At 44.6% G+C, this 13,095-nt stretch overlaps 1 protein-coding gene across 1 annotated transcript in view; it reads left to right on the plus strand.

Annotated features, from left to right (window-relative positions):
* The first annotated feature begins 3,383 nt into the window (after nt 1–3,383).
* Chd9 (chromodomain helicase DNA binding protein 9) overlaps nt 3,384–13,095 on the plus strand; it is a 248,012-nt gene continuing 238,300 nt past the window's right edge. Inside the window, exon 1 of the mRNA XM_046434314.2 lies at nt 3,384–3,500. The gene's annotated coding sequence lies outside the window, so the exon portion shown is untranslated. The remainder of the gene's footprint in view (nt 3,501–13,095) is intronic.

Raw genomic sequence — 13,095 nt, forward strand, 5'->3', positions numbered from 1 at the left:
GAAGACTTGAATTGGGTGTCAACATACTTTATATACAAACAGTGATATGAAAATTCGTGGTATATATGTGTATTAAGAATTGTAGTGCAAAAAAAACAAAGTACATGTATAAAGTCATGAATTGGCGTGAACATACTTTATATACAGAGATATGAAAAATTGTGCTCTATATGTGTAATAAGAATTGTAATGCATTCTACTGTTGTGTTTTTTTAAAAAAAAATAAAATCAATAAAAGATAATAAATACATTTTTTAAAAAATTAAAAACTGGGAGTGTGGCTCAGTGGTAGAGGGCTTGCTTAGCATGTATGAAATCCTGAGTCGGATCTCTAACACTGAAAGTGAAAAAATGGAGAGACAGAGACAAACAAACAAACCTATCCCTTTGAAGAAAGCAAAAGGCAAAACAACAAAGCAAAAAAGATGAAATAAAAATGAGAGCACCTCATCCAGTCCCTTATCAGTCTTATGCACAGAGCACTGTGTCCAGCACAGAGCAGATGCTCAGTAAACAGGAGTGAAGTTTTCCAGGGCATCTGCTCTGGAATCATCTAATCCAGATTCAAGAACTAGTTAACTAATTCTATCTCAAGTTAATGAAACACAATGAGTCCCAGTTTCTTCCTTGATACAATGAGGAAAAAAAATTACAATGTCTACTCTATAAGATGAGTGAGAATTAAACTAGTCCAACTAAAATTCTTAGTGTCTAATATTATGGCAAAGTTTTTGTGTATGTTTGTTTTTTGGATGTTGTTGTTTGATTTTGCAGGGCCAGGGATTGAACCCAGGGCTTTGATTCACTACCACTGAGCTATAACCCCAGATCCTATCATTATTATTTATTTATTTATTTATTTATTTATTTTAGTAGTAGTTGTACATGATACCTTTATTTTATGTATTCATGTGATGCTGAGGATCGAACCCAGTGCCCAGCAAGCGCTCTACCACTGAACTACAATCCCAGCTCCTCCTATCAGTATTGCCTCTCCTTCTACCTATCAAGCAATGTGCCACCCCTCAAGGAGACCACAACCTTCAGGGAAAACACAACCTTCAGGGAAAACAGAGCTGCTTGTTGATTAACTTGGCAGTTTCCAGAACATTCCATGATTGGTAGAATGAGGAAAATGCCAGGAGACCTCCTAGGAGAAAGTCATTAGGAAGCCTTCAGTCTCATTGTGATGCCAGGCGTTGGAATCCTGGCCTTGTAATCCAGCACTCTGCCCAGGCATGCTTTGAGGCACAGAGGTGGGGAGGGAGCTCTTGCAGGGACTAGGGCAAGGGTAGAGTGGAAGTGACTCACCAGCACTTAAAAAGTGAAAGAACGGGAAGTTACCTGCCAGCTGGTACATGTCAGAGGCTGTCAGCACTTCTCTGACCCGTTCACCTTCACCAGGGCACCAGGCTAATGAGTAGGGTGGTACTGGCCCCTGTCTGTGACCCCCCATCCTTCCTCCTACTCCCACCTCTTGCCCCTGTAGGCATTACTCCCAGGTGACACCTCCTCCTCTGCCCTTGATGTTCACTTTGACCAGATTACACCAGGACACAGTGCAAAGATTAAGTAGGCACACACACCGGGTAAACCAGGAGGCTAACAGAGTGGGGGTGGGCTGGGCTGATGGATGGCCCAGGCTTCACTATCACATATCGACTCAAATTTCCACTGGTGACATTATCCCTAAGTGTTGTCACAGAGATAAACTGTCAGGATTAAGGAAGACACTCCCCATGCAACTTTGCAACACTTGTGTCTCCACCACCAGACCTCTCTGCCTTCGGTGCTCTGTAAATAAATATTCTTTTCTTTGTTGTTGTTGTTATTGTTGTCTTGCTATATTGCCCAGGCTGGCATTATATAGGCATGCATGCACCACTGCACATGGTTTAAATAGACATTTCTTATATATTCTGTACTTAACCCATGGAGAACTCAATTATATCTAGTTCTGTTTTTTTTTTCCTGTGTGTGTGTGTGTGTGTGTTAAAAATGTTAATGTGTTATGGGCTGGGGTTGTAGCTCAGTGGTTGAGCACTTGCCTTGCATGTGTGAGGCACTGAGTTCAGTCCTCAGCACCACAAAAAAATAAAATAAAGAAAAATGTTACATTAAAAGTGAATTCAACCAGGACAGCGATTTTTGCATTTTGTTCTTCCATATATCCCTTGTAGAAATATCTGACATACAGCAGGTGCTCAGTTAATGTTTGTTGAACTAAAAAAACAAAAAAAACAAAAAACCGAAATGTAAAATGCTAAACAGCCCACTGCCTGCCCCCCCCTTTTTTTTTGCTGTGTGTGTGTGTTACTGGGGATTGCTCCCAGGACTTTGTGCATGCTAGGTAAGTACTCTACCACTGAGCTACATCCCCGGCCCTTTTTATTTGATTTTGAGACAGGGTCTGGATAAATTGCACAGGCCTTCAACTTGAAATCTTCCTGCCAAAGCTTCCCAAGTAGCTGGAATTACAGGTGTGTTCACCATGCCCAGCTAGTCCACCAGTTTTGTAACTGTTTTGCCATGTCTTCATTAAAAAAAAAAAAAAAAAAAAAAAAAAAAAACTGGGAGCCTTAGAAAAGGGAGGTGGCTGAGGGTCCCCACTACTCTCAATATCTGGCAATGGGACATTCCCTTTCATTAAGTGTCATCTGAACCCAATTATCAGGTAATAAATTATAGTGCTCCCTCCACCCAAGGAGACAACTGGAAATGGGATGGGGAGCTTTTCGTGTCACAATGATGAAGGATGGGTGCTGGCCTTCAATGGTAAGAAGACGGGGATACTTAATGGCCTCCAGTACCAGGATGGGCCCCATTCAAAGAAGTGTCAATGGCACCCGGGTGAGAAACACTACTGGGGTTGCCAACTCCTGTGGCGCCCCATTGTGTCTCTCTGACAGTACAGGGATGGACACAGAGTGGATGTTTAACTAAGCTGAATGCGAATGGAGGGAACAAGGTACTTTGGCCAGGGTTGAGAGGTGTCAAGAAAAAAGGGTTACTGGTAAAGGAAAGACTTCCTTGGGTTTGAGCAAAAGCCCTTTGCATTTTCTGATGCCCCTGGCATGGCTAAGAGAAGTTACGCCAAATTGCGGTGCAATGAAGGCTGCTGGATGAAACGAAAGATCCCTGAGCCCAGCCAGGAAAATCAGAATGGATACTACGCCAGGGGCTAGGGTCTGGTTCATGCTCCCAAGAAAATGTAGAGCAAGTTCAGGTCCCAGGGCCCTCTCCCGGGCGAGGGTGGTCCCGCCCAGGCCGGATCTGCGCCCTTGGGTTCGCAGTGCATTGGAAAACCGCCCACGTGGGAAGCCCTGCATTTCCGCCCTGCACTGCACTCCCACCTCCCAGCCCCAGTCTCCGCGCGGCCGCCCGGTGCCCACTAGGTGGCGCCTGCGCTCTAGCGGGCGCCTCCTGGGCGCAGGCGAAAGAGACAGATGGAACCTGAGTCCTAGGATTCCGAGGACTGGAGGGCAGCGCCGGCAGCCAAGGTAGGATTCCTGAGTCGCGGGCATTTCCCTAGAATCTTCGAGGGTGGGGTGGGCAGCGTGGCGGCCGCGGAACGCTGCTTGTGATCTGCAGAGACAAACAGAGACGTGGGAGAGTGTTGTTGCCTAGGGGGATCGGGAGTCCTGCAGTCTCGGAGCTGGGCCTAAGAGCGGAGCAGAACACCAGGTCGTTTGCAGGCAAGCATCCTCCCTGAGCTCGGGCCTCTGGAAGGCTTGCTCAGATCCCCACACGGCAAGCCCCCAATGCAGAAGGGAGTTACTGCTGTCCAAAAAGCCTCCAGCGCTGGAGCTGAGCGCTGGTCGGGTGCATAGCACTACTTCTCAAACTTGGGTGCATATTGGCACGGCTCAGGGAGCAGTAAACATGCTGACGCCCCAGTTCAACATCCCCTGCTCCCAGAGACTCGGATGTAATTGGTCTGGGTTGGGCCGTGGACATCTGGATATTGAAAGCTTCCCCGGGAGCTTGGCATAGTTGTCTGTAATCCCAGCTACTACGGAAGCTGAGGAAGGAGGATCGCAAATTGGAGGCCCACCTGGGCAATGTAGTGAGACCCTCAGCAACTTAGCTGAGACTGTCTCGATTTTTTTTTTTCCTTTAAAAAAAAAAAGGCTGGTGATGTGGCTCAGGGTTAGAGTGTCTAGCGTGCGTATGGGAGGCCCTCGTTTTAATCCCCAGTTCCGAAGAAGGGAAAAAAAATAGCTTCCCAGAAGATTCCAGCTTACAGTCAGATTTGAAGATCATTGATCTAGAGTTCGAGAAAGGCCGAGAATGTTTAGTTACAGGTTAAAATGATCTCCTTATCCTTCATGAAGAAGGATATACCTCTGCCTTTGGGCTATCAAACCCAAAGTAACCAGTCAAAACCCCACTCCCAACAGGACTTGTTCTGAAAGCCCCCGAAGTGGGCAGGGGCTGGCTCCCAGTGCATGCCTGTAATCCCAGGGGCTTGGAAGCCTGAGGCAGGAGGATAACAATTTAGGGAGGCCCTGACTCAAAATCAAAAGGACTGGGAATGTAGCTCAGTGGTAAAGTGCCCCTGGGTTCAATCCCCAGTAATACCCCCCCAAAAAAAGTGGACAGGGAACAAAAATACAGCAATGTGGACAGTGGAAAATGTTTCCAGGAGGATGGGGAGTGAATGGGTTTCTGTCCCACCCTGATCCCAGAGAAGTTCAGGAAAATGTAACTGAGCAGGCAGAGTAAGGAACCTTAAAACTAGTAAAAACAACGCCTTATGTTTTATATAAAAGCAAAATTTTACCAGCAAGGGCTTGGAGTCCCACAGAGTCACCTCTTCCTTAAGTATGACCCCAGACAATTCACTGAACCACCCTTACCTTCAGTTTCCTCATCTGCAAAATGGGTATGGTAATATAAAACTCTTAGGGTGACTGTGAGAATTACTAAGAATGAAAGCCAGAGTTTACCGAGGAGTCACTCTGTGCCAGACAATTCTAAACGCTTTCTCTGCTTTGCCACTTTGACCCCTCACCATAACCCACAGGGTAGTAAATGAGGACTAGAAGTATTGCACTTGAGAGTTGAAGAAAGTGGCACATACCTGCCATCCCAGGGACCTGGGAGGCCGAGGCTGAAGGATCACAAGGTCAGGACAGCCTTGGCAATTTGGGGAAGCCCTGTCTTAAAATAAAAAATAAAAAGGTTTGGGGAGGCCAAGCTTGGTGGCACCCGCCTGTAATCTCAAGGCTCCGGGGGGCTGAGGATCAAAGCCAGCCTCAGCAAAAGTCAGGCAGTAAGAAACTGGGTGAGACCCTGTCTCTAAATAAAATACAAAATAGGGCTGGGGATGTGGCTCAGTGGTTGCATCCCTGCCCCAAGGTTAATCCCCTGTAGCCTCCCTTCCCCCCAAAAACAGTCTGGGGATGTAGTTCAGTGCTGGAGTGCCCCTGGGTTCAATCCCCAGTACAAAGAGAGAATGCTGGGATTTAGAGGGGGCCAAAACCCTTGCTTTATTACATAAGTAATTAGACAAACTTCTGTATTAGAATCCAGGCACACTGCCTTGACAATTCATGTGCAAAAGAACAGTATCCTGGTGGGTCCCTTGCTTAAAGAATAGGAAGACAACACTTAGCACAGGTGCAGGTGAATGGGGTCTCCATATAATGCTTGGCTATCTATGTCCATCTTGAACGTGAGTAAAGCATTTCCATTGAATTGACTCCCTCCCTCATTGGTAATATATTTATTATTGAGACCCCACCATATGCCAGGATGTTTTCCAAATGCTGGAGACCCTCAGTGAATTCACACTCTAATGAACAGGAGAAACAAAAAGAAAGTACAGTTGATCCATTCTTTGCAAATTCATGACTCCCTAAAATTTGTTTGTAACCCTCAGATCAAAATCCCCAGCACTTTCCCAGTCACATATGAACTTAGCAGAGCAACAAAAAAGTTGTCACCGACACACATGTTCTCAGCTGAGGTCAAACAAAGGAAGTCCTCCCTTCTTGTTCCAGCTCTCACTCTACAGGAAGTCTCTGGCTTATGACAGCCCGATGTGACAATTTTCCAGTGTTATGATAGTGTCAGAGCAATGCTTGCTCCTTCAGTAGAAACCATACTCCAAATTCTGAATTTTGATCTTGTCCTGAACTGATGGTAGATATGCAGTACCATACTTTTTGAGGGATGCTGGACAGCAGCCACGAGTTGCAGCCCTATCAATCATGGGATCATGACAGGGAAATGGTCAGTACTGTATACACAGTGTACTGTGTGGCTGAGCTGTAATGTTCAGGAGGTTGGGTATTCTATTTTATTTTATTTTTAATTTTTTAGTTGCAGATGGACACAATATCTTTATTTTATTTATTTATTTTTATGAGGTGCTGAGGATCAAACCCAGGGCCTCACACATACTAGGCAAGTGCTCTACCACAAAGCCACACCCCCCAGCCCAGGTTGGGTATTTATTTCTAACTTACAATATTTTCTTCTCTTTTTCTTTAATTAATTAATTAGTTAATTTTGGCGGTATTGGGGATTGAACCAGGGCTTCTTGCTTGACTTAATATTTTCAGTATAGGTTTATTGGGATATAACCCTATTGCAAGTTGAGGAGCGTCCATATAGACAAATGTCCTTTTTGTGATTTGTTTTTGTTTGGTTTTGATACTGGGGATTGAACCCAGGGCACTTGACCATTGAGCCACATCCCCAGCCCTATTTTATTTTTTTATTTTAAGACTAACTTGCTTAGGGCCTCAGTAAGTTGCTAAGGCTAAGTTTGAATTTGTGATCCTCCTGCCTCAGCCTCCCGAGTTAGTGGGGTTACGGGTATGCATCACCACACCCAGCCTTCTGTGGTTTGTTTGGTGGTTTGCATGTGTGTGCACGTGTCATATGGGTGGCTTGGATGTTTAAAGTGGTCCCCAAGCCTAGTGTTAGAATTACTGTCTGGTGTCCTGAGCACAAGAAGATTTTGACGTGCCTTATGGAGAAAACACGTGTCAGATAAGCTTTACTCAGGCATGAGTTGTAGCTGTTGTCTGAGTTCAATGTTATGAAACGATATATATTGAAAAAAGATGTCTTGGGGCTGGGAATGTAGGTCAGTGGTGGAGTGCTTGGCTTGTGTGCTGAAGTCCCTGGGTTCAATCCCCAGAAGCACAAAAATGAGGGGGGAAATGTTTTTAAACAGTAATATACATAAAAGCACCCCCCACACAAAGGTTATATATTCATCAGCCAGATGGTGGTGGGAGAGGAAAAAAGTGTTTCAGGCAGAAAGAATACCAAGTGCAAAGGGCTAGAGGTGGCCAGGAGCATGTGAGGGGAGGACCTGTGGGGGTCAGAGGAAGCAGAAGTCAATAATGCAATGATATGCTGGAGTGGTAGACAGGGGCCGGGGGGGGGGGGGCAAGTGACACTTTTGTGGGCAGCTCTCACCTCATCTGATTAGCACAGTAATACTGGCAGGCCACACAGGATCGTTTCCACCTTTGAGATATAACAAAATAGATGAACCATGCTATTAAATGATTCACGCAGAGTTCTACTGCTAATATGTAGCAACACCCCCACGTCATCTCAATCTACTGTTGAGAGGATATTGGGTTATTCATCAGAGATCTCTCATCATGGTCCTGGGCTGGAGGTTTGGTTTGGTTGGGGGAGAAATTAGTAACCAAGTGGTGGCAAAAAAAAAAGCCATCAAGCTTGGGTGAAATCACCTGAGACAGTGGCAGAGTGTAGAGAAGAAAAGTTCTCAGGTCTTTTTTTCTTTTTCTTTTCTTTTCTTTTTCTTTTTTTTTTTTTTTTTGAGACGTATCTCACTATATTGCTCCAGCTGATCTTGAACTTGTGAGCTGAAGTGATCCTCCTGCCTTAACTTCCTGAGTAGCTGAGATTACAAGCATGCTTCGCTAAGCTCGGCTCTGTCCTTTTCAACATGAAAATATTCCTGGTATAAAGACATTAATGCCTCAGTGAAAGAGTCCTGGATACCTGCAGAAAGTGGAAGGAGCATTGAGGGTGTCATAGAGATGTTCAGAGAGGAAATGGAAAGTTTTATTCAAACTGCTCACTAAATACTTGGTCTGGGGTGGGCCTTGCCCTCAATGGAGCAACCAGGCCTTTTGTTCCTGCAGGAAAATGATCTTGAACAAGGATCAGCAAACTTCTTCTGTAAAGGTCTGGCTGGTAAATATTCAGAGTCTTGTGGACTTTATAGTTTCAGCTGCAACTTCTCAACTCTGCTTTATGGTACGAAAGCAGCCATAGAAGCCATGTATGGTGGTGCATGTCTGTAATCCCAGTGGCTTGGGAGGCTGAGGCAGGAGGAACACAAGTTCAAGGCCAGCCTCAGGAATTTAGCAAGACCCTGTCTCAAAATAAAAAATAAAAAGGGCTGGGGATGGGGGTGTGGCTCAGTGGTTAGGTGCCTGTAGGTTCAATACCTAGTACCAAAAAAAAAAAAAAAAAAAAAAAGCTACCATAGAGGGTATGTAAACAGGTGTATGCTAATAAAACTTTATAGACAGTAAAGTTTGGGTATCATATAACATGGGGGGGGCTTTACTTTTGGGGGTGCTGGGGATTAAACATAGTGCCTTGTACATGTTAGGCAAGTATTCTACCACTGAACTATAACCACAACCCCAAATTTAGAATTCTTTTTTCTTTTTTGAGTTGGGATCTCACTGTGTTTCCCAAACTAACATCAAATTCTTGAACTCAAGTGACTCTTCTGCCTCAGCCTCCCTGGTAGCCAGCCGAGGCTATAGGCATGTGTGGTACCATACCTGCTGTTTCAGATAATTTTCATGTGTCAAAAAGTGTGTGTGTGTGTATTTATTTATTTATTTATTTATTTATTTATTTATTTATTAGCACTGGGGATTGAGCCCAGGGATGCTCTACCACTTAGCTAGATCCCTTAGGCCTTTTTAAATTTTATTTTGAGACAGGATCTGGCTAACTTGCCCCCGATGGCCTTAGTATCCCAAATTACTATGAACAGGCAAGTGCCACCACACCAGATTGTTTTTCTTCTTTTAATTCTTTTCAACCATTAAAAATTGAAAAGCTCTTCTTAGCTTACAGGCTTTATGAGGGCAGGCAGTGGGCTGGATATAACCATGGACTGTGGTTTTCCGACCCCCTTTTTTTTTTTAATTAATATACATATTTAGTTGTTGATAGAACTTTATTTTTATTTATTTGTATGTGGTGCTGAGAATCGAACCCAGTGCCTCACACATGCTAGGCAAGCGCTCCACCACTGAGCTACAAACTCCAGCCCTCTGGTTTGCCAACTCTTGATCCTGAATCATAGGACTGGGGTGCTGAAGGATTCTGAATCCCCATCAACTTGAATTGCCCCTGACCCATGTATCTCCAATGAACTTCCTCAGCCGTTTCTATAGTGTTCCAATAAACTGGAACTTACCAGCTGATTGGTCGACTCGTTCTATCATCAGAAATTTAAAACCGTGCCACGGTTGGAGTTTCCCCAAAAGCAAACCATGAGACAAGGATCCAGGTGCCAGAAATTTATTTGGGAAGTGATCCCAGAAAGCCCAATGGGAGCAGTGAACCGAAGCAGGGAAAAGACCAATAAAGGATGTGCTGATGAGTGAGGGACCACTGGGCCACGGGCTCCATCCCTCAGCGACAGTTGGACAGGCTGTGGAACACGTCTCAGCAGTGACCCAGAAGTGCTGGGCACAGTGGCACAGGTCTGTGATTCCAGAGAATTGGGAGGCTGAGGCAGGAGGATTGCAAGTTCGAGGGCAGCCTCAGCAACTCAGTAGAAATAACATAATAAACTAGAAAGGACTAGAAGGGAGGCTCAGTGCTTGGGTTCCATCTCCAGGACAAAAATAAACACATAAATAAATAAATAAAGGTATCCCAGAAGAGGCCAAGAAGCTGGGGTATTTCCTCTAATTCTAAACTCACTCTTTAGGCCTGCTGCTGAGCCTGCTCTGCCTGACACATCTGGCCTATACCTCTGATGTCTGTTGTACACACCCTGGAGCCAGAACATGACCTAAGGCGCAAAGAAGCCAGAGGCATCCAGTGCATCTGGAAAGCGTCTGCTTTAACTTCAGGGATGCGCTGGGGAGTAGGGGTGGGTGGAGCACCCACCTCATGTGCTAGGACGTGCGTCTGACAGTTCTTTCTGGCATACCACTCACTGGGTGCCTTGTGAGATGATTTGATGTGGCACAAAGAGAAGACCAAGCACCAAGGACTCTGGAGTCTCACAATAGGAAAGGTGTTTCCTATTAAGCCGTCTCTCTCTTCATTTTTTTCCGCCCTGAACTGGGGATTGGAATTGAACTCAGAGGCACTCTACTACTGAGCTACACCCCTATCCCTTTTTCTTTTACTTTCAAACTTCTTATATTTATTATTTATTTATGGTGCTGGGGATTGAACCCAGAGGCACTCTACCACTGAGCTACATCCCCATCATCCCTTTTTTTTTTTTTTTTTTTTTTTTTTTTTTTTAAATGACAATTCTTTTTTTTATTTTAATATTTATTTTTTAGTTTTTGGCGGACACAACATCTTTGTTTGTATGTGGTGCTGAGGATCGAACCCGGGCCGCAAGCATGCCAGGCGAGCGCGCTACCACTTGAGCCACATCCCCAGCCCCCCCATCATCCCTTTTTAAATTTTATTTTGAGGCACGGTCTTGCAAAATTGCACAGGCTGGTCTCGAATGTGTGATCCTCCTGCCTCGGCCTCCAGAGTAGTTGGAATTACAGTTGTGCAGCACTGTACCCAGTTGAACCTTCTCCTTGAGGGTGCCCTCCTGCCTCTCCAGCACCCTCAGGCTGCCCTCGCTCCCCAGAGCAGGTGCCCCAACCACAGGGGCCTTTCACTTCCTCAAACTTACCAGACTGAATTCCTTATGACGGGTCCATGAGAAGTCTCAGCGAACTGCATGCAGCAAGGCTCAGGTAGTACTTGCTCTTCTCTCTTTGAACTGAAAAGACAGCAGTCCTCCATTCAGCATGTGCCACTGGCAAGAGTAACTGTAATAATTTAGTAACATTATAACAGTAACAGTTTTGCCCAAGGCTCTGGGTTCAATCCCCAGCACCAGAATAAAATAAAAGTAATAATTTAATCACGTTATGTTTATCTTTGTAATTTCCTCCCATGTATGACCAGTGTTATTGACTTTTTATTATAGAAGTAATATAAATTAGGACTGGGGGTGTGGCTTATCAGTATAGTGTTTGCCTAGCATTCACAAAGCCCTAGGTCTCATCCCTAGTTCCACCAAAAAATAAAAAATAAAAATAAGTTTCCTTCAAAATAAATTAATAGGGGCTATGGATATGGCTCAGAAAGTAGAGTACTTTCCCAGCATGCATGAGGCCCCAGGTTAGATCCCCAGCACCACACAAATAGTTTTCCCTACCCTTCCACATTTCCCTCATTTTACAAGGGCACGGGCAAAGGGCACCTTGCACAAGATTTACAACTGTGAGCTTTTTGTATCTCAATGGCCTGTGGTGTTTCCTTTAAGATTCAGCATTTCTCTTTCTCTATCCTAACTCACTATGTCATGTCTATCACCTCAAGCATTTATCATTTCTTTGTGTTGGGAAAATTCAAAATTCTCTCTTCTAGCAGCCAGGCACCTTGATACCACCTGTAATACCACCAACTCTGGAGGCCCAGGCAGGAGGATTGCAAGTAGGAGGCCAGCCTGGACAACTTGGCGAGACCCTGTCTCAAAATAATAAATGAAAAAAGGCTGGGGATGTAGGTCAGTGGTGAAGTATCTCTGGGTTCAATTCCCAATAAAACACACACACACACACATTCTCTTTATTAGCTATTTTGAAATATACAATTATTTTCAACCATAGTTGACCTCCTGTGCTATAGAACATTAGAAGTTATTCTTCCAATGCAGCTGTACTCCTGTGCCCATTCACCAGCTTCCTTCCATCTCTGCCTCCCCTATCCCTTCCTAGCTTCTTATAACCACTATTGGACTCTACTCATATGAGATCAACTTTTTTTTAGCTTCCATATAAATGAGAACATATGGTTTTTGTGTTCCAGTGCCTGACTCATGTCACAGAACATAATATCCACATTGCCACAAAGAACAAGATTGGGTTCTTTTTTTATGGCTGAGTAATATTCCATTGTGCATGTATACCATTTTTTTTTCTATTCCCCCTCATCTATCAGTGGACAACTAGATTGATTCCCTATCTTGGCTATCATGAATAGTGCTGCAGTAAATGCAAGAGTTCAGTTATCTCTTTGACATACTGATTCCCATTCTTTTGGATATATACCCAGTAGTGGGATTGCTAGATCATATGGCAGTTCTATTTCTGGTTTTTTGAGGAACCTCCATACTGTTCTCCACAGTGGCTGTACTAATTTACATTCCTACCAACAGTGTATGAAAGTTCTCCTTTCTTTGCATCCTCTTCTGGCTGCTCTTCTAAGCATTTTGCATGTATAATTCAATTAATCCTCATCACAACCATATGGGTTAAGTACTATTTAAGGTAGGTACTATTATAAGCTCCATTTTGCTTCTGAGAAAACAGGCACAGGGAGTTAAGGAACTTGCCTAGAGTTGTATAGTTAGGCTGGGCGAGGTGGCACATGCCTGTAATCCCAGTGACTCAGGAGGCTGAGGCAGGAGGATCACAAGTTCAAAGCCAGCCTCAGCAAGTCAGGAAGACCCTGTCTCAAGACCTTGTCTCTCTTTATAAGTAAATAAAAAAATAGGCTGGGGATGTGGCTTTGTGTGGTTAAGCTCCCATGGGTTCAATCCCCAGTGTCCCTCCCCACCATTCCCCCCCAAAAAAAAGTGTCAGAGTTGCAGGTAGTCTTATTCCTGTGTGTGTTTGGGTGGGGTGGGGTGAGGCTGCAGGGGACTGAACCAGGGCCTCTTGCATGCTTGGCAAGCACTATACCAAAGAGCCACATCTCTATCACAGTGTTATACTGCTTCTCACAAATATGACCCCCCCCCCAAAAAAAAAAAAAAAAAGGTTCTGAGCGCTGTGGCAGTAGCCCATGTCTGAAATCCCAACAGCTCTGGAGGCTGAGACA

The sequence above is a fragment of the Marmota monax genome, unplaced genomic scaffold (genome assembly GCF_021218885.2).
Source record: "Marmota monax isolate L192 unplaced genomic scaffold, Marmota_monax_Labrador192_F-V1.1 WCK01_AAM20220418_F8-fsc00024, whole genome shotgun sequence".
Lineage (NCBI taxonomy): Eukaryota > Metazoa > Chordata > Mammalia > Rodentia > Sciuridae > Marmota > Marmota monax.